The following is a 21,600-nucleotide window of genomic DNA, read 5'->3' as shown; positions in this document are numbered from 1 at the left end:
CTTGGAATATTTAATGATTTTGAAGCTATTGTAGACATATGCCTAATGATAGGTTGAAATTTAGTTGAATTTCCTTATAGAGTTTTATATAAATATTTTTGTATCTTGTGGTTTTTCTAAATCCATACAGTAGTTGTATTTACTTTTGTAAGATAATTTAAACATGATCATGTCACCTGAAAATGAAGATTATTTTGTTTCATGCTTTTCAATCAGTATGACTATCACTTATTTTTCTTCTTTGTACATTGCTCAGAGCTATACTGAATAGAAGTGTTACAGTGGCAAAGACTTGTCTACTAGTCAGAAAGAAATTGTTTGTCTTTCCATTTAAATAGTAAATATGGCATTATCTGCAGAATTTTCATACTTACCTTTTATAGATGGAGAATGTTTTATTCTGCTCATGTCATGCTAGGAGATACATGAGGCAGAGGTCTGGAATTTGTCAGATTTCCTTACCTACAGAGATTATGCTTTATTTCTTCCACTTACAGTTTTAATATGATGAACAATATTGCTTGCATGCTGTTGATATATCAGCTTGGAATTCTGATATGAACTCCAGGGTACTTGCACTCACTAAGCTTTGTATATATCATTATATTTCACTGTCCAATAAATTTTACTTGTGGAGATGAGAGAGTCTGTGCTTTACCTGGAGAGTTCGTATTGTTACATCTTTATGGTTACTTATATTTTCTACTGCAGTGTTCAATACACTTTTAAAGCCAGCAAAGTCTTTCATTCTTAAAGTTTTTGTTAACTTTAAGAATGAATTCATTATTTACACTATATCTTCATTTTTATTCTGTGTGTTAACTTCTTAAAAATTAGTACGTGAATATATTTATGATAGCTGTTCAGTCTTGCCTGGTACTCTCACAGTCACTGGGATTTCTAGGTATGTTGCTGTTGCAAGAATTTTCCTGCATTGTAGCCATATTTTCCTGCTTCTTTGGGTGTGTAAAGTTGTCACTAGACTCTGAACATTTAGCACATTTCAAAATATTACATTAAGGTGCAGATATTGTTGTCTTTCTTTAAGAAGTATTATTTTTTCCATTGTTTGGATCACGAAGTTTAGATACTTGGAGATCCTTTGATAGAAATGTAAAATATTGTTACAATATTTTCTCTAAGGTTATATGGTAGCTATAAAGTAAACTGTGCCTTAAGCCATACAGTATCTTCTTTTCTAGTTGCTAAGAATTGTGTGGGCATCTGGCAATTAATCACAAAACAATGAGCTGGGACTCAAATATCACTTGCTCTAAATGGTCACTGGGTGATTCCCAGATTACAGGTAGAGCTTTCTTAGCCTTGCTTCATAGAGTTTCACCCTAATCAAGCTGCAATTCAATAGGACCCTGTGAAGACTTCTGGCACTCCTCAGAGCAACTCTTTCCTCTCTGGTACATACTCTGCCAATTCAAGCTAACTGAGCTCCCTTCTGTCTTGCTTGGAATCTCTTTGCTCCAGATCCATAAAATGCCTCCATAAAGAAGTCTAGAAAATTTTCAACTCCTACTCAATATTTCTTCTCTGTCAGGAGTCATAGTCTAGCACTGCCTATTGGATAGTACAGTATGTGCTGAAATCAACTGCCTCATAAATGGCTTCTATTTGCAATTTTTTAGGGGAAGAGCCAGTCTCGTGCCAGTTACTTCACCGTGATGAGAAATGGAATCAGATGTTTATATTTAATTCTTATCCTAGAATCTCTTTGCTTTAAATTGAGTGTTTTACTAATTCATATTTTTGTGATATTCTCCTATGTAGCACGGTTGTTGCAACTTCATTCAGTGTGAAATTTTCCGTCTTCTTTAGTTGTTTACAAAGCTTTTCAAAATATTTTGCTTGTATTTCCACCATGTAACCTAAGAGTTTAGCATGCCTGGTTTGTTTTAAATTTTGAGGGTGTAATTCATTACCCAATAATTCATTGATGCCTCTAGTTTTTCTTTCTCAGAAAATAAAGTTGAGACCTACAAATATACTTCTTCATGTCTTGTCCTATAATCTGAAATATTCTATCTAGCCTGCTTTTCCCCTTAGTAATGGGGATTGAGCCTACATTCTTGTGCACTGATCTAAGTCCCCAGCAAATTCATTTTTCTTCATTTTGAAACAGACTCGCTAAGGCGCACTAAGTCTTGTGATCCGCCTCCTTCAGCCTCACAATGCGCTGGGTCCCGGGCATGCACCACTGACTGCACTGCCCCATCTTCAAGCCTTCTCTTATCTTTGGATGTGAAATCTTTTAAGGCTGATTTAGATATTCTTAAAATTGCATGACATTGTGCTGAACTGTAGTGTATCTTCTCGAAAATTATATGTTGTATTTCAATGGGAACAAATTTCCAGATGAATCTTTCGAGAAACAATTAAAGCTGAGTCACAGGAAGAGACCCTAATTTGATATAAGTACTATTTATGTAAATGTTTCCCTTCCTTCCTTCTCTTCTGTTTTCTCCTTTTCCTTTGTCTTTCTCCTGTCCTCCTCCTCCTCCTCCTCCTCTCTCTCTCTCTCTCTCTCTCTCTCTCTTTCCCCTCAGATGACACAGTCCTGTACTACAAGTCAGAAAGAGAAGTGAGAAAGGTTATTTGCTTGACCAACTTGTAGGTGGTCTTCTAAATTTTTTTTTCCTAAGCCTATCTGTGAAATTCTTTAAAAAGTTCATTTTTCAGCAAAAAACAACAACCAAAAGATGTGGAATGTGTTTACCGAGAAGTCCCTGAGATATATGACTACTCTTCATATCTGATTCCTTTTCCTTGGCTGTCAACTAAGTGATATCTCATTACTCTGGCCTGTCTGACAAGGATGTTTTTAGGTCAGTTTAGTTAGTCAGAATTTGACTGTTACTGTACAATTATCCCTGCCTTGCCTCTTGTCTGTATATTCCTACTTGTCCACGTTCTATTTTTTTTTTTTTTTTTTTTTTTTTTGGTCTTTTTGAGACAGGATCTCACTATGGAGTTCAGGTTGGCCTTGGGTTCCTTTTGTAGCACAGTTGACTTTGAATTTGCAACAATCCTCCTTTCTCAGCCTCCTGAATGCTGAGATTATAGGCGTGCACCACCACACCTATCTTATATTTGGTATTGAATTCAGCTTTTCTCTTCTACTGCAAAATCTCTTTGCCTGATCCATACCCCTATAAGAATGATCCTGAATAAAATGTCCCCTTTTGTGTTTTATCAGGTACTACTGAATAATTTTTTTGCCAGTGTTTTTATTTTTTTGGTTTTTTTTTTTTTTTTTCCGGTACCGGGGATCGAACTCACGACCTTGCCCTTTGCCGGGCAGGTGCTGTGCGGCTCAGCTAAATCCCCAGCTCTGAATAATTTTTTTGAAGTAGAGGTCTTATTACAAATTAATCCTGAAGACACATTGATTATGGATCAATTATGGCCCCACAGACTGTGAGAAAATACTGTTGTAGCCACCCAACCTATGGAGTTTTGGGCTGGCAGCCCATGGAGATTAACACAGACATATTCTATCTTTGTGATATATTTAAGCCTTTAAATTTGGTATCATTGTTCGTCCCCAGGACTGCCACATTGCAATCTAAACATTTACCATTACAAATTTGGTTTTAGACCAGGATCCTGGCACTTAGATATTTTTTTCATTGTGCATTATGAAATCAGCTACAAAATTAATTGGTTTTCTACTTTTAACCAATCTAGCATTTACAATGTTTATATTGTGAGGGTTTTGTTGATTGCTTTTTAAGCATGTTAGACTTAATCTGTATGTACTATTTATCCATTTTTCAAAAGCACCCATGGTCATCTTCATCCTAATTTTGATAGAAAAAGAAATCATGCACCTTCCAAATTCCATTAGAATAAATAAGAATTTTAGAACTCTGCTGGTTCTATTGTCATGGAATTATATGAACATATATCTATTTGAAGAAGGATTGAGAAATGTTTGTTTTGTACTGTTGATTTCTTCATTATAAAGGAACCTTTATTATTGGTTTTTCGATCTTGAGAGTCTTTCTTACACTTGAAACAGATATTTCTGATATGCAAATATTGGAAAAAACCTTAAGTACTATTTTGTTCTGTAAAGACCAATTATTTATTTTCTTAATTCAGAAATGTATATTTTAAACCGGGCGTGGTGGTGCACGCCTGTAATCCCAGCAATCAGAAGGCTAAGGCAGGAGGATCGTTGTGAGTTTGACACCAGCTTGGGCTACAAAGTGAGCTCAAGGCCACTTTGAACTACACAGTGTAACCCTGTCTCAAAAAAAAATAAAAATAAAAAAGAAATGGATACGTCATGCAACACAGTGCATTCTGACCCCAGATAACAGAGCTGTGAGACAGAAAGAAATCTGTGTAGGAATGACACCCTGGTGAGAGTACAGAAAAAGCAGAGAGGAGTACTGACTGATCAGTGCTAAATATCAGGCCTTTGGTTGTTTCAGAGTCCTTTAATAATTAGTTTTTTGTTTCCTGAGATTTATTTCCAGTTGTGTGACGCTAAATGAAATTTAGATTGGATTTGTTTTGACTTTTAAATGTTTTTACATTTTAGCAAGACTTTTTAATCAATACTAATTTTCTTCAAACTCCTTTCATAAAGAAAGTAATTATCCCTTATTTCTTTTCTATTATCAATATTTAATCTCCCCCCTGCTTTTAACAAACTTTCTCTTTTTCTGAAGCCTGGAGACTTGCTAGTGAATATGTCACATAGCTACTCTGTTGGCATCAACAACCTCACCATGGGTCCACTTAATTTATATTTTTCTGCTTAAACATTCATTATTTAAGCATTTATTCCACAGATTTACTATAAAATATTTGAGTGCTAAGTAATTCACCAAGTCTTTGGTCGAAACAATGCTTTTTGAAGTTTGAAACAGAATATTCCAGATGCGTATTTAATTAAAAATTAAAATAAAAATGTTAGCATAGTTTATAAAGCAACCACACTAAAATTCTGAGGGCTGAGGTACACAAGGTTAAATTTAAAAGCAGCCAAATTTACCATTTTTTCTCAAGAAATTTAATATAACATGTATTTTGAAAAATAGAGTCAAGGTGGCACCATCACCTCTTAGTTGAAGCTTCGTAACAATCCTTTTGTGAACATGCTTATTTTATTGATTGTAAACAGTGAGTGTTCACTTAAAACATCCACTTGACTTTTCATGTAGAAAAGGTAAAATAATGTAAAATATATTATATATCAACTATAATTATACAAGGCAGAGATAATCTCATAAAAATTTGAGGTATTTTGTATGCATGTCTTGTTATGTATAACTATAAATTTGATAGGTACACTTGTTTAAGATATGTATTTTGCATAGTGCATATATATATATGTGTGTGCATATATATGCATATTTCTTTTAAGTCTGATATTTAGTCATCAAAATAAATGTACATTTATAGCATTCTATCTGTGTTTATGTTTTGGCGTGCATAAAATATAATTTCATTTCTTAAAAGGAAACAAACATAAATAATTAAATGAACTGAATATTTATTGAACATCAACATTGTGGAAAATAGTATGCAAAATAATGCACAACTGTAGAGCCTGAGAAGTCTGAAATTTGAAAAACTGCCTGACTAGTTGGAAATTCAGTTTATAGTTGCTATTGCTCTCTTAATTCTCAAATTTTTTTAATTGCCAGGCACACTCAGTCAAACACATAAACACCTAATTTAAAATCTAGCAAAGATCTTGCACAGATACACCTACCCAAGATATCAGTGGACAGGAAGTACATGAGAAGATGTTTAGTGGTATTGGCCATGAAAAAAACAAATCAAAATCACAGTGAGATAATGCTGCTCATCCCCTAGAATGCCTTTAAGAAATAAAATAAAAACAGCAAGTGTTGCTAAGTCTGTGGAGAGACAGAAGTTACCAAGTGGTGGACACAGAGTAGATTCCAAGGTCTTGTGTATGACAAGCAAAGCACGGCCAACCATACACCCAATGGTAGAAGAAAATAACTACATTTATTTAAGATCAGAAACAGTCAATGAACCTTTGAAAGATAAGTGGGAATAAAACCAGTAAAGTGCAGTATCTTGGAAATCTTTGAAAAAAAGCACATTACAGAAGTGGAAGTGGCTGAATATATATTTTTCAAGTTCACAAAGTAAGAGCAAATGCGGGGTATCTTTGGCAAAAGTCATCTTGCTGAATGGTGAATTCATAAAAGTTGTACTTGTTATATGTGGATATTTCAAAATGTGAGGATGGGAATTATTGTATGCAGTGATGATGAAATTCAATCTCTCTTTCATAAAATATGAAGAATGACTTTGTGCTGTGAATTCAGAGTAAAGGGGGTTCTGACCCCAAATAGAGATCGGCATTACCAAAGCCTCAGAAAGGAAAAGAAGAAGCAACAAAGTATGCCTTTGGAGTTATAAAACAAGCAGTCTCCTCACAGGTTGGTTAAATTTTAATGTAATAATGATTGACGTTAAGCCTTAAGAGGGTGACACAGTAGTTAGTATTTTCCAATAAGATCTCAACCCCATTTATTTTGTGCAGCTCATGAAAATAATGTTACACACAGTAAGCTTAGGACAGCCGGGTATAAAACTAAGACTGTAGGCTGTGGAGGAAGAACAGGCTGAATATCACATTCATTATTTCTTATGGCAAATGTGTGACCTTGAGCAAGTCACTTGATGTCATCATGACCCTGTGCTTTGGGGAATGAAGCAGTTGAGCTGGAGGTTTTAAAAGTCTATCTATACATAGCTCTTTATTCACCTTGACACTGGGGAGACCTCAGGGGAAGATTTCGTTATTTGCGAGACTGAAGAGAAGGACCCGAGGATTTCATGAAAAGAAATTTGAAATACCGAAGTAAGCACACATCCCTACGGCAGTGAGATCTGGCTGCTCCGAGAACATGTTTTCACAGGAACAGAACTGAGTGATTTGAGAGTACAGATAGTCTCCATCCCCTGTGAGATTATTCATAACACTTTATACAATTGTTAAGAGATTCTCACTGTTTTTGTGAGGTGAGCTACAGCAATGACCCCAAATCTCTTCTCCTCAGTACTCTTAGGGGTAAAAAGCAACTGTACAACTATACGCTTTACCAAAATACCCAATTCAGAAAAAGAACAAAGGCATTTGAGAACATTCTTTGTTTGACCAGAAAACATTAGCCCTTTGGGCTTACGGGTACTGAGATATAATTCCAATTTTCTCTGCTTGTTTTACTGTGTATTTACTTTTTCCCCTTTTCATGGTTTTATTTCTGCTATTACTTAATTGAACTGCTAAGGGTATCTGTTATTATGACCTGTATTAAATTGTTTTAAGACCAGACGAGAAAACAACTATAATGCATTGAACCAATCCTAACTAAATAAGAAAAATATAGTGTTATAACCATAAACAAAATACAAATAAAATGCCAATAAAACGTGTTAGAATTTCTCATTTCTTCTGTGTATATATTTTTGTTCAGTAATGAATATGGTCATTCAAAATATTTATCCCTGGCGTGCCTAGAAAAGTATAGGTCTGAATACATAAACCACACCAAAAACGACTTTTATATTCTCCATGTGCCACTAGATTTTGATGAACAGTTACTATTTCTTCAATAATTAAAAAGAGTAGGTTTTTATTCTTTCACTTATATTCAAATGTCACCATCTACTTAATTACCTAAAACAGTAATAGCCTGGCATTTTGATACTGAAAATACATTTGATGGAGGTAAAATTTATCCAAAATTATTACTGGATTTTATCTGACAAAGGCTACTACCTTTCCTCAGCCAATTTTTAACATTTTTTAAAGCTCTCCTCGAGATCATAAGAAGTACCCCTGTACTGGATTTCCCATTGCCGGACTTTCTCCTAACTCTAACAGCTATATTATGAAGCAGATTAATGTTATAAAATACAAATTGATTCTCTGTTCAGATCATGCTCAGATTTATTTATCCAGGTAAATTATGCATGTCTGTGGGCGCTAGGCTTTACTACCATTTATAAAGTTCATAAAGATGTTTGCGGTCTTTTATCTTCTCCATGTGTCTTCCTATTGCCTGTGTCATGGTGATGAGATGCCCTGCCATTCCTTTCCCTGGTTTCCTTGCTCTGTAACACACAGGGCTCCAGCGTAATTCACTCTGCAAGAAGACCTCAGCTTGCCATTGTTTTCCTCCAGGAAAGCTTCTCAGTAAATAAGTCAGAGATATTTTCTCTGGCACGATGCCTTGAAGAAAGCAAAGGAAAATTATCAGTTTATCTCCACCACAAAGTCTCCAGCAGTTTCAACCCTGCTGTTAAGAAAGCTTTCAAGCAGAAGGAAGACCATAGATAAAATAGGGAACAGCGGGTATACAGAGGATCTGAGCCTTAAGGCTACAGGTGGGCTGAGAAAATATGGACGGAGTGCAGACGTAATCTTCCACATGTGCCAAGTAGATTTTCATATCTTTAGATAACTGTTTTTTGTTTAAAAATAATGTCAGCCAGAGACTTACAATTATAGTAAGTTTCAGCAAACGCAAAAGTGATTCAGTGAGTTGTGCCATTTTTAAATCAAAAGTTGCCCTATTTTATGAATTAAACTTTTAAAACATATAAACCAAAATATTAACTCTTTCTTTGTGTGAATGTGGAAATAGCCTTCCAATTATACTTCAAATCACAATCATGAAATTTTAGCCACTTATAATTTCTTTATATTTTTACTGCTCTTGTCCTTTTCATGTCAGTGAACAAAATATATTTATAAAATAGATTTCTCAGCTTCTACTTTTTAGTTTGAGTTAATAAGAGAAACCCTATGTATGTACCTAAAACTAAAAGATTCAGTGGTTGATTACTGCTAATTTTAAAATTATTGATTGGAAGCTCCTTTTCTGAAAAGAGGGTATCTAATCAGAGTATTTTGTTAATTGTGCCTGATTTCTATTTTTCTTCATAGACATTAATAATTTTTGTTATAAAAATCAGCTTTTCCACAATTTTATTTCACATAATCCCAAACTAAATATTCAACCTTGTTAATGACCAGGACAGTTCTTATTCAGTAAGATACCAAGAAGCAATCTTGTTCATTTTTTCTCCATACCCGGTCTCTACCCACTACAGAAAAAATGAATAGAACAAAATTTCTTTTTTTGCCCCTAATAGCAAAACAGGAATATTTTGGTAACTCTCTAAAATCAATTAGTACTGTAGTCTTGTGACCTATACCTAAAAACATTAGTGGAACTGAATAAAATAAATTAAAAAGACATTTAAAATACACACACATACACACAAAATCTTTGGTGGATAATGTTAAATATATTCAAGTCACAATTCTGTAGTCACTGATTCATGGTAAGTCCATTGAAAAATATGCAGTATGAACTTAATATGTCCACCAAGTAGATGATATATTAGGCAAAAAGGAAAGATTAAAGAGAGAGAAAACCTCTGCCTCTAAGTAAATGAATTACATTCTAGTGAGGATATTTATTTACTGAACTGTTATGTGAATAAATATATTTTAAAATTATACTAAGTGTTGTACTAACATAAGGAGTAATGTGTATCAAATACTTTACCAATCTAAGCAGTCAGGGGACGTTTCCTTGAGGAGATCATGTTTAAGCTGAGCCCCCAAAGCGAAGCCCACAAATGGCAAATGAGCAGTAGGATATTAAGCAGACGAAGCACACAGCGCTCTGGAGACTAGAGAAAAATGTCAGTGTGTAGAAAATCAAAGTGAGAATTGTCAGTAAACCCTGGATTTGGCCACAGGCAGTCTTATAAGTCATGTTGAAAAGTTATTTTTTCTTCTGAAAGCAACAGTAAAATATGATCTGCTATTTATTGATTTTCGTGTTCTCAGGATCTTTTCTTTGAAATTCTAGCAAACGTCTGGATTTTCTTTTGGAAATTCCCCGTTTCAGTCCACAGGCTCCTGGGCTCCATCCATTAGACCCCAGTACGACGAGACTTAAGCTGAGCCCTGGTAAAAGTCATAGCCATCAATCCTCAACCTTTTGCTTAAACCCCTGGAAGGAAGAATTTTCTCATTTCTTCTGATTTGAACACAAAGAAATATGTTTGTCCCTCCAAAGCCAACTTATATTTGTAGATAGGAGAATAAAACTTACAGAAAAAGGGCAAAGAATTGGAAAATAATTTGGTCCTGACAGTCTTCAAGAGGCACCTTGAATTTTACATTTTGGCCAACGTTTTCAAAAATTAAGATTGCTTTTTTTTTTCCTTTCACTTACACAGAACACTGACTTTTTTTTTTTATTTTCGGTACCAGGAATCGAACTCATGACCTTGCGCTTGCCAGGCAGGCACTTATACCACTGAGCTATATCCCCCACCCAGGACTTCTAAATTTAAGCATTCAAACAAGAAAGTGGACTTTGCATGCTTGTGTCTGGCAGTCTGAGCAACTGATTTGAATGTAACAATATGCAACGGAATTACAATGGTGAACTCCTACCATCTTGTCTAGTGAAACTCTGTATATCTCTAAGGTTTTATTGAAGAATTATTTTCTTAATCTCTTTAACAGTTTGAGCAATCTTTCATTCTTACATCTGATAATCTTAGCAATGTAGTTGAGGATAGAATATGCAATGTAACAACCACTGTTGATTTGTACTAATTTGTCTTGAGACCCTGTATCACTTTGAATATTTTGCTTTGATTTGTTTATGTTTGTGATACTGGTATACTACTACTATTCTTTTTTTTGTTTGTTTGTGTCTCATGTAGTATTCTCTTTAAAATAAAAAGAATAAGAAAAAAGAGTGAAATATGATTAAATTTTTATTTTTTGTTTTTAATTAAATACTGAATGAAGCTTGAAAAATATAAACAGAAAACTACATTTAGAGATAATTTGGTATTCCAGGTAAGATGTGTTGTACAAATATACAAGGAGAATATTGGTGGGGGTGGACCTCATACCAATAGGTTTAAGAAGTAAATATACTGTACTTTGAAATATATTGGTCAAGGACCATGAGAAAAATAAATAATCCCTCAGATTAGGGTTAAATGATAGTCATCATTTAATAATTGTATACCAATAGTATAAATATATGTAGAGTATGCTCTGAATTGAGTTTTGGATATGTTGAGTAATTCGAGTATATCTAAGCGCAGGTGCTCAAAAAATCTGAAAATCATATAACCATTTTAAAGTAACTAGTATGTGAAAGAAAAAGGAAAACAGGATGGAATGAGAAAGGCAATGCTCCCAGATTTAGCCTTGAACCACGACATTTAAGAATGATATAGTGAAAATATCTATTTTAAGGAAAAAAACATGATGAAAAAATGTACCATTGCTACAAAGCTTCTAAATTTGGCAAAATTGGAAAATCTTCTGATGCTTCTATTTCCTTTCTAAAGGAGTCAAAGTCATCTGCTGGTAGGGAAGAAGTTTAGCAACACAAAATGTATGGGAAATTGGAAATAATTCTTATATAAAAAATTCTTATATGAAAAATAATTCTTAAAAAAGGTTTTGCTAGGAAAATACTAATTTAATGGAAGTAAAATTTTGACTGTTTGCACAGGGCATAGTGTTGCATACCTAGGATCCTAGAATTTGGGAGGCTGAGGCAGAACAATCATCATGAGTTCAAGATCAGTTTGGGCTACATAATGAGTTTATATCAGTGAGTTTAAGCCCAGGCTGAACCGCATAGAGAGACCCTGTATCAAAAAACAAAAACAAAACAAAACAAAAGTTTTGACTACTTCAAATTCATAGAAATTTACATAAAATATATCAGTGTTCCAAAACAAAGCTACTAGTTAATGGTGTATGCCTCACATATTATATTTCCATTTCTATAAAATGACAAAGATCAGCAAATCTGTAGGAAAACAGGAAATATGAAAGTGTTTGATTAGATTCTGGGCTGGGGATGGTGATATGAGTAGTACGTTTTAAGTGAATAGATTTCTGGTACACAGTTATGTCTAAATAAGGCTGTTCAAGAAAGGAACCTCCTGAGGCTGTGGATGTAACCATGTGCTCAGTAAATGTTTATGTGTTCACTGCTGTAGAGCTAACATCTTTGTGTGGTGGTGCATTATAGTAAAAATGATTTCTAATCATTCTTGAATGATGCAGTCCACTAATATACACTATCATAAGCTGTTAGAATGTTGATTCAAATAATCAAGTAATCTGTTTTACAGAAAATATCATTAATGATTCTTTCAAATATGGTTTTTAAGCATATAAATACCCTAATATATAAGTTTGTGCACATTCTCACAATAAGTACCATACCAAGAGTGGGAAAGGGAACAGGTAGAAATAAATAAAAATAAACAAATAAACAAATTCAAAACAAGGTTCCTGAGCCTGAGAAATTAATCTTCAAAATAGACAGAAAAGTTATATGAATAGGAATAATACATAAAAAATATGAAGTATATAACAAAATTATTAAAGTAGACTAAAATGGGCCTTAAGGTTGCCTCTGTACTCCGAGTCCCTACATAACGCAATGCAATTTAATGCAGTACATGTACTAGTTGAAAACCTAACATGAAGGTGCACCTAACTATACATTTGAGCTTAGAGCTCAGTCTTAGGCAATCACAACAGCTGTTTTGTCTAATAATCACAACAGCCGGTTGAGCAGACTTTGTTCAAATAAGGTAAATCTAGACCTGCCAACTTTCACACTGTTTCTCTTCTTCCTTCTGTTTTACGTCCAGAAGTCTTGCCAGCCCATTGCAGAGTGGAGCTTCTGAACTTGTGTTTCTGAAGTGTGTCTGCCTCATTCATTTTCCTTCATTCAATTAAACTCTATACATTTAAGAGAGAATGAACTGCACAATTTAGGAAGTTACTGATTGTCTCTGTGCGCCTTTGGAAGCTATACAAAACTTGGTACTCCTAACTGTACTGCATTGAGTTTTTTAATATAACACAAAAATATTTGGACAGGGAATGCAGAGATTTCTTCTTTATTAACAGTCTCATTCTCCCAAATTTGGGTTGGATATTGAGTTGAATGATTACACACACACACACACACACACACACACACTGTGGAAAGTTTATTGCTCACAGTGGGACTTTCTGTAAATGCAGTACCGGAGAGATCTGGAAAAAGCAAACGATTGAGATTTTATGATAGTGGGTGGAGCTGAACTGAGATTTTCTCTATGGACCTCGATTTGCATGATTTGAATTTTCTGTAAGAGCCAAAGAAGGGAAAACCTGGACTTTCTTGTCAGCTTTCCCAGATGTGAACAAAAGGGAGGCGAGGTGTTGTGGCTTGAAAGCTGTCAGTGAACTTCAAACAAGTATTGGCGCTTGTCCTCACAGCTATCAAATGCACTGACGAATACCTTTGTGCAGTGCTTGAGGTGTGCAGTTAAAGCTAAGAAACTGAATAGTGCGCATGATCCCTGGGTCTAGAAGTGGAACTGCTCACCTTACTGACGTCAGTCAAATTCAGAAAGTAGGAATTTTCAAGGGATAATTTCAGCAAAGGAGAGTGAGGAGGTTTTTTTTTTTTAAGGTAAAAATTTTGATTTGATATAAATTTACTTAAAATCCTTGAATATGTTTAAAATTTAGGGAGTCAGGTGAAGGGGGCAAATAATAGTCTTTATTTGTTTTTCATTCATTATAGTAAATACAGCTGTTCTGAATAAAGCGTTCAGTAATTTGGTTTGCATGACTTGATTTAGGAGAAAATGTAACTAGTATTTTCTTCTACAGGAAGACTTGTCCAAAGTTTTGGCTAACATGATATGTATTGTTTAGAAATTCTTCTAAAGTTATTGACAAAAATCTTTTTAGAGAAAAATAGACAAGATAGAATGATGTAAATTTGAAAAAAGAACAACAGAAAAGCAAAGTTATACCAGATCATGTTGAAATAGAAGTTTCAGTTAAAGTATTTTTTATTTTCTTCCATGTTCATGTTTTAAAATATATTTTATTAGTACATATTCATTTTACAAACTATTGGATTTTAATGTGGTATTTTCATATGTACATAAAATATTCTGGCTGTATCCACCACATTCCACCAAATCTTTTGGAAATCCAGGTAAAGTCTAGTTTCCAGTATGGTGTAGAATAAGCCAAAACAGTTACTTCATCTCACAGGACACGAATATTTATTCAGTGATATCGACTTTTCAGACTGTTCATGAGAATTCTGATTCATAGGGGTCTTCTCTTCCTGTAGGTGGAATGTTAAGCAGGTATCAGAACTGCAACTGCTGCATTTCTTTAACTCATTAGGAGAAGCCAGTCTGAAAACAAAAGCCCTTACCTTAGGTATCACTGAGTCCACAAGACTAGTGCGAACAAGTTCATTGCACTCTTCAAAGGAATGACCTAAGGGCCTGGGTGTACAGCTCAGTGGCACAGCATCTGCCTGGCAAGTGCAAGGTTCTGAGTTTGATTCCTGATACCAAAAACAAACAAATAAATGAACTAAGAATGCCTTAATCAGTGGAGGCAGAGTGAATTTGTTTAAGGTTACTTGCAACCAGAAGTTGTCCTCTTCCATAGTAGAGAAAGAGTTGGTCATATCACGTGCCGACAGCAGCTAAAATATTGGAAGAATGAATTGGAAGAAAAGTAAACAAAGAGAAATACAAAAGTGGCTCAGCTTCCTGTACCCTTCAGAGAACATAAACCGGCTTTTAATAAATTGTATAAAAGCACAGAGAGAAGAAAACTACGTCCTGCCTAAACAGGCACTGTCTGGAGTTGTCAGTTAATCATACTCATTACTGAGAATATGACCAGCTGAAGACTTACCAGACTTGAAATTTGCTTTCTCAGTATAAACACTAAGTTACCTCTTAAAAGCACACAGTGGGAAGGAAAAAAATTATATATCTAGTATATATGTTTGATTTCCACTGATTATTTTTATAACATGCTTTATTTCCAGAATAGTAAATATGTTTACAAAGTGGTTTAACCTTAAGAGCATTTAAGACGTCTTCATTTTATTTGTATATTTTGAAATCTTATTCAATATGTATGCTGTTTCATAATGAAATATAGAAGAAAATTTTGGTGCACATTTATATACAGAGCACTAACAAGACCTATAAATGAAACCTACTTATAGAAAAAATTCAGAAAGACATTTAATGTTTTCCTGAAGGATTGCTTTTATATGATTAAATTTTTGAAATTTTTCTTTATTTTTGAAATTATTTTTGTGAATATATTTTCTCATAAAATTATGAACACAACATATAAAAAAGCTGTATATGACAAAGCACACAAAGGATTTAAATATTTTCTTCTCTACTGTGTATACAGTTAGGAATAGAACCAAATGCCTTTGTACTGAGGTATATTATTAGTCTCCTCTTTTTACTATTTTTAAAATTTTGAGACAGTGTCTCCCTAAGTTGTTAAGTTGCTAAATTTGTGGGGCTGAGTGGCTCAAGTTTGCAGTCCTGCTGCTCCCACTTCCCAGATTTCTGGGGTTAGAAATGTGCATCACCACATTCTATGAAATATTTTCTCCTTATGGTTCCCGATGATTTTAGTTAGTAATTCCCATATATGTGATTACTTCTAAATGCAGATTTAGTGGTTGTAACAATAAAAGACATTGTATCCTCATTATTATTTTTCTTAATGCTTGCTGGTAGGATTTTATAGAAAACACACTGAAGTTTTTAAATGAATTATTCTCCCAAAAGTAGCTCTTGGAACATGGGGAAAACAATACACATTTATTTCCTCATATAAAAACCTTTGTATTATTCACTGAAGTCATGAAATTTGAACTTACTTTATTTAAGTTTTTAAAGGTCCTCCTCCAAATTCTGTATTTATATTTTTAATTTAAAAAGTTGAAAGAAAAGACATTGATATTGTAGAAGTGTTAAAATGTTACATTATTTTAAATTGAAGAAATTAAGCTTCTTTTAATATTTGGTTTAACTTACAAAGCCAGTGAGTTATCTTCCCTTAAACACTTACCACAATGTTTATGAATTAAATATGTTTAAATTTCACTTTTAATACTATCAGATACTCATTAATCAGCAAAATTTTTCCTTGCCATTTGTTACACTTATAACTTAATAATACGTAGAAAATCTATGTCTGTTAAACATTTAATATCATTAAAACTACTATATTCTTTTAAGATTTTCAAATAAAATCAAATGTCTATAATTGTATGTACATTTTCAAAATGTGATTGTAAAGCTAAAAGTTAGATAATAGTGAACATAACAAACATTTTAAGCCACAAACTATGGATTATTTCAGAAGTCAAAAATATTAAATATGACAAGGTTGTTACTATCACAAAACAATTCTAAACATGTTGGGCTTGGAGTGACATTGAGTTTCTAAGAAAAACATGTTTCATTTGCTTCTTTCTTGTTTAATGCAGGGATTTCAAAGAGAAACTCTAGTGCTAAACCTAAACTATTATGTCTTATTTATTATTCACTGAATAAGAATGGTTTTGAACATTTTAGATGATGGGAATATGTTTTATGATAAAAAACATAAAATTTAAATTTTGGCATTCTTAAATAAACTTTTATTAGAACATCTGTTTCTGTAATTTGAGATGCAGTAGCAGAATTTAGTAGTTACGACAGAAACTGAACAGTCTCAAAAAAAAAAATTCTCTATATTGCCCTTTATAGACAGTTATGTTAGACCAGTGACATCCTGAACATAAATTATGCAAATCTGGTAGCTACAAACATCCCTCTCATTCTTCTTACTCAAAGAAAAAAATGTCAAGTCCATTTTCCTGGTCATCAACCAAAGCAGAGTTTGTTTTAAAACAAAAAGTGGGCTTTTTATCAGTCTTTTTCCACATTAAAAGCTGAATTGAGATTTTTTTTTAAAGTAAAAGAACCATTAGAATCCCCATATAGATAGTTTTTACTTAGACACAAGGATGCATTTACTAGTTGAGTCTCATACCTGCAGGGCCTTCCCCCTGGGCAGAGTGTACTTAAAGGAAGCCCCGGGGTCCTATCTGACCCCTCTGACCCTCTTGGACAAAGGAAGGTGGCTCCATCAGCTGGCCTCTGTCCATGAACCTCCCAGATGCGGAACTGACTTGATCTTAGCATCTTTAACTGAAAAATTTTTTTTCTTCTTCTTATATACTACCTAATTTAGGTTATTTTCTACTAGCACACCAAAGAGATAAAGATGATACATATATATAACTAAATTAATTTGATATTTTTGCAGTATCTTTCTATTTGTTGGGAATCTGGAGAAATATTAAGTAATTTTAAGTGACTGAAAGTTTACTTTTTTTTTCTTTCACAGCATGTATGCAGAATGTTTCTTCCAAGTGAGGTGATTTAGGAACATAAAATATACAAAGTCCTGAAATAGTGTCCATCATCTGTTTATCTGACAATTACAATACAGTATCATATGAAAATATTTCAAAAGTAAAATAAAAATGTTTATTCTGTAATTTGATGACAAAATGAGAGTGAACTGTGTATATTTGTATTCTTTCTGTTTAGTTTTGAAGGTGAATTTATTTTTTATAGCTTGTTAAAATTATTTGAGAGAATATTTTTAACATCAGACACATTTCAAGTCAGTGAAAGGTGACAAGCAGATTTCTCAAAGATAGGAAAACTACCATAGTGAAATAAGCATCCAAGCTCTCTAGATTTACTGTAGTTTTTTTTTTTTATGATATAGCTTCTTTCTATTGTAAAGAGCTGAGTCAGATAGAGAGTGACAGGAAGTTAAAAAAAGAATGGACCCAAGACAGAGTCAGAGCAGAGGTGAGGCACACCAGGCCTGTGGTCAAGCCCTGAACTGATAGAAACCAGGTGCGAAGCTAAAACACAGGGGCTAGGTCTGCAAACCTCCCCAGAGATAAACAACAGCCCACAGCTGTTTTGTAACCAGCATCATCTAGTCCAGTAATCCTGAACAATGTAACAATAATGTAGAAACAATATAAAATCACTTAGATGACCAGAACACTCTGACACCAACTCCTAGGCCTTCCAGAAACGCCATGCTACGTACCCTCACTACTTTTTCCATGCTATGTACCCTCACTACTGTCTTACTTTTCTATTGGATCAACATTAGTTAAGCAATGATACTCGTAATCCTGATTACAGACAACCCAAGAAAACCTGCAATGTGATTTTTCTGTATAAAAATCCTCTTGACAAAGGGCCCAGCATCAACCCAGTTTGGGACCTTTCTTGCATGTTAGCAGGTTTCTCTTAGTAAATTTCCCAACTCTTTACCTCCTGTGCCCTCGAGTCCATTCTTGAGCATCTTGAGACAGGAATTCAGACATCTGACAGGTTGGAGCTGCTTCCCTGTAACACCTGTATAGACAATAGTGCAGATGAAAATAAGGCGCAGACACATCCTACCCCACTGGTGTCCTCCCAGGAGATCTGGAGTTCATTTCTCTGCTTCTCTGTTACTGCGCCCTCTTACAGTGCTGGCCAGACTGCCTTAAATTCAAAAGGAGCTCCTCAAGCCCATCTCTCTTGCTCTTGCCCTCAGGTCAATCCTTATCTCCAGGTAGGTGGGGAACACAGTTCCAAAAACAGCAAGCATGGATGGCAGAAGATATAGGAAGCAGATCCACCTCTGTCGGTCCTGGACAGCGCACAGGACAGATGAGTTCATACTGTTTAGCCAGCTCCACCTGCTCACATCAGTGACACACTTTGGCAGGTGTTCTGCAGAGCCCTGCCCTTCTGTGTCCTCATCCCCTCCTCCTGGGAAGTCTGCATTTTCTTACATCCTTTTCCCTTTCTGCCTTGAATCCCACTTCCCCCTTTGCCTTTGCACTGTATTGTCAGTCTTTGGATTCATTGGATTCATTCATCTTTCTTTAAAATAATTTCTTTCTTTTATTTTTCACCTAGTTAATATCCTAAACATTTAAAACAGTGCAATTCTGTGGTGTTTATTATATGAGTTAGTGAAGCTTAGTATGTTTATGATGCTGGTCACCATCTCCCACTCTAATTCTATTAAGAGATCACTCCTCTCCATCCCAGCTCTGTCTCCTGGGAGACTCCACCCTGTCTTTGTCTCCATCATATAACAGAAATCATGCAATATGTGACTTTGTGTCTCTGGAGGTTCCTTTCCCATAGCACAATATTTTCCAGTATTTACAAAGTGCAGTATGTGTATTTTTATGGCTCAATAATATTCATATGTATGGCATAAATCATTGACCTGTTCTTATATTGATGGGTATTTGCTGCCACTTTTTAACCTCTATGAATAATCCTGTCACAGACATTCACATACATTTTTATGTGGATATATATTTTATTTCTCTTGGTACGTACTTACGAGTGGATTAATATATTATATAGTAATTCTATGTTTAACTTTTTGAGAAACAACCAAATTGCTTTTCACAGAGGGTGCCTCAATTTTTATTCCCACCAAAATTTTTTAAAGATCCCTATTAGTATGAGTAGAATAATCTGACCGAGGAAAGAACTCTCCTCTACCCTCTTTAGTTTGGGCAGCACCATAGGTCAATCCTCCTTTCACAGTTTTAAAAGAGGTAGAAAATAAAACAATAAAGAGCTAGGAAATCTTTGAAGCTCTAGGCAAAAGCACAGGAAAGGCATCCAGGCTGGAGTGCAATTCTTTGAAAACCTCGAAACCTGATGTGTTTGTGGGCTGTGCTTTGTGGAATGCTTTTCACTTCCTGTTGCCCTGACACCACTTTTCTGTTCAGGGCACTCTTTTTGTTTCTGCTGGCACACACCTTCCCTGAGCATGTATTCCCGTGATCTTAAACAGGCAGAATACCCTGGGTCTCGGTCCTGGGATCTTCTCCCTCATTTATCTGCTCGGCACACTTCACTGCATCGTCCACATTAAAGTCTTTTAACTGTTATCTACATAGTAACAATACTTGGATTTAGTTCATGAGCACAGACCTTGAGCTTCAAATCCAAATACTTATGTTGACATGAATTTAGATATGCAGCCTGGGTTTAAAAAGCAACATACCCAGAAAAAAAACCATAGATTAAGTTTCTTTGTTGATTGTAGCTAACACATAATTTATTTTTCCACTGTTTACTAGCTGATACTTAATTTTCCATGTATAACAGATTTCTATCATAAAATATATACTTCAATGACATATAGATTTGGTTATATGTTTATAGTTTATTATATCTATAGCACCCCCTGTAGAATATATACATAGGTATATCTATATCTATCTATATCTATATATCTATATATATACATAAATTCTGTCTGTTATAAACAGAAGAATAATGCTCCATCCCTCTCATGGATGCATGGGTGTTAATGAACTATTCTCCAGAACCTGTCCAAACGTTACCTTACATGGCAACAGGGACTTGGCGTATGTTATTAGGAAACGATTTTCCAGTGGATCGATTACACTGGATTATCTGGCTCAACACAGTGCAATCCTAAGGGTCTTAATTTAAAAAACTGAGACAGGCAGCCAAATATAAGAAGGCTTTAGGTTATGGAACAACCAAGAAACAAATTCTTCTCCCGAAAAAATATGGCTCTGTTAGCACTTTTATTTTAACCCTACAGATCCTGTTCAAAGTTTTGAGTTAAAAAACTATGTGACCATGAATGTGCACGGTTTTAAGTGACAAGTCTGTGATAATTTGTTACAAGGGCAATCGGAAACTAATACTTCTAATCTATAACTCTTTACCACCTATCTTATTCATCTAGTTTCTGCCGTTATTAGCAAATAATTATCTGCACCTAATGCATGTCATATACTGCTCTATTTTGCAAATGTTAGTTTATTTTTTCATGTTTATCAAAACAATCTAACAATTGTATGAGAGGCAGTATTAATATGCCCATTACACATATGATGAGGAAATGATCTGCTTCAAATGTAAACTAAATTTCTAAGTCCATGTGGATAAAATTTTTAAGTAAGTTAAAACTTAGAGACAAAGGTCTGGGCTTGTGACACAGGTTCAAATCCTGTTATAATGTGGAAATATGTAAAAGACTATCTTTATGATGTCTTCAATTGTGGTGAATATATGTAGATAAATTTGGGGAAAAATCTCGGGACTAATACCTAGAGCAATCCAACATGCAAGGCTCATGATCTGAGGAACAGAGAGATAAAAGTAGCCTTGCTAGAATCACACTATGTGTAAGTTCTTCCTTTTCCTTGAGTAGACCATGGTTCATTGTTCTAATAGAATTTGCACTCACTGTTTGGGTGCTTTTTGTGATCTGTATTCAGGAGTCTGAATTCTAACTCTATCATGCTCATAGTAATTTAAATATGACTTCTGCAAGAAGTCATTTCTCATGAAAAGTTGTACAAGTCATAATTTTTCATTCTATCCAATTTTACTCCACTGCAGCATTCACTACTAGGTGGCATGTTTTTTTTTTTTTTTTTTTTTTTTGCTTTTTTAATGTTTTATTATCTACCCCTTAGAATATAACTGCATGAAAAGTCTTTCTTTAATCCTTTAATTTAATTATTTTTACACAGTTTGACTCATAGTAGGCACTCAAAATAGTTAATAATTTACACGTTTAATTTTGGCATCATCTGGCTC

The sequence above is a fragment of the Chinchilla lanigera genome, unplaced genomic scaffold, assembly GCF_000276665.1.
Source record: "Chinchilla lanigera isolate Chin_1 unplaced genomic scaffold, ChiLan1.0 scaffold00042, whole genome shotgun sequence".
Lineage (NCBI taxonomy): Eukaryota > Metazoa > Chordata > Mammalia > Rodentia > Chinchillidae > Chinchilla > Chinchilla lanigera.
Note: the sequence above shows the minus strand (reverse complement) of the source record.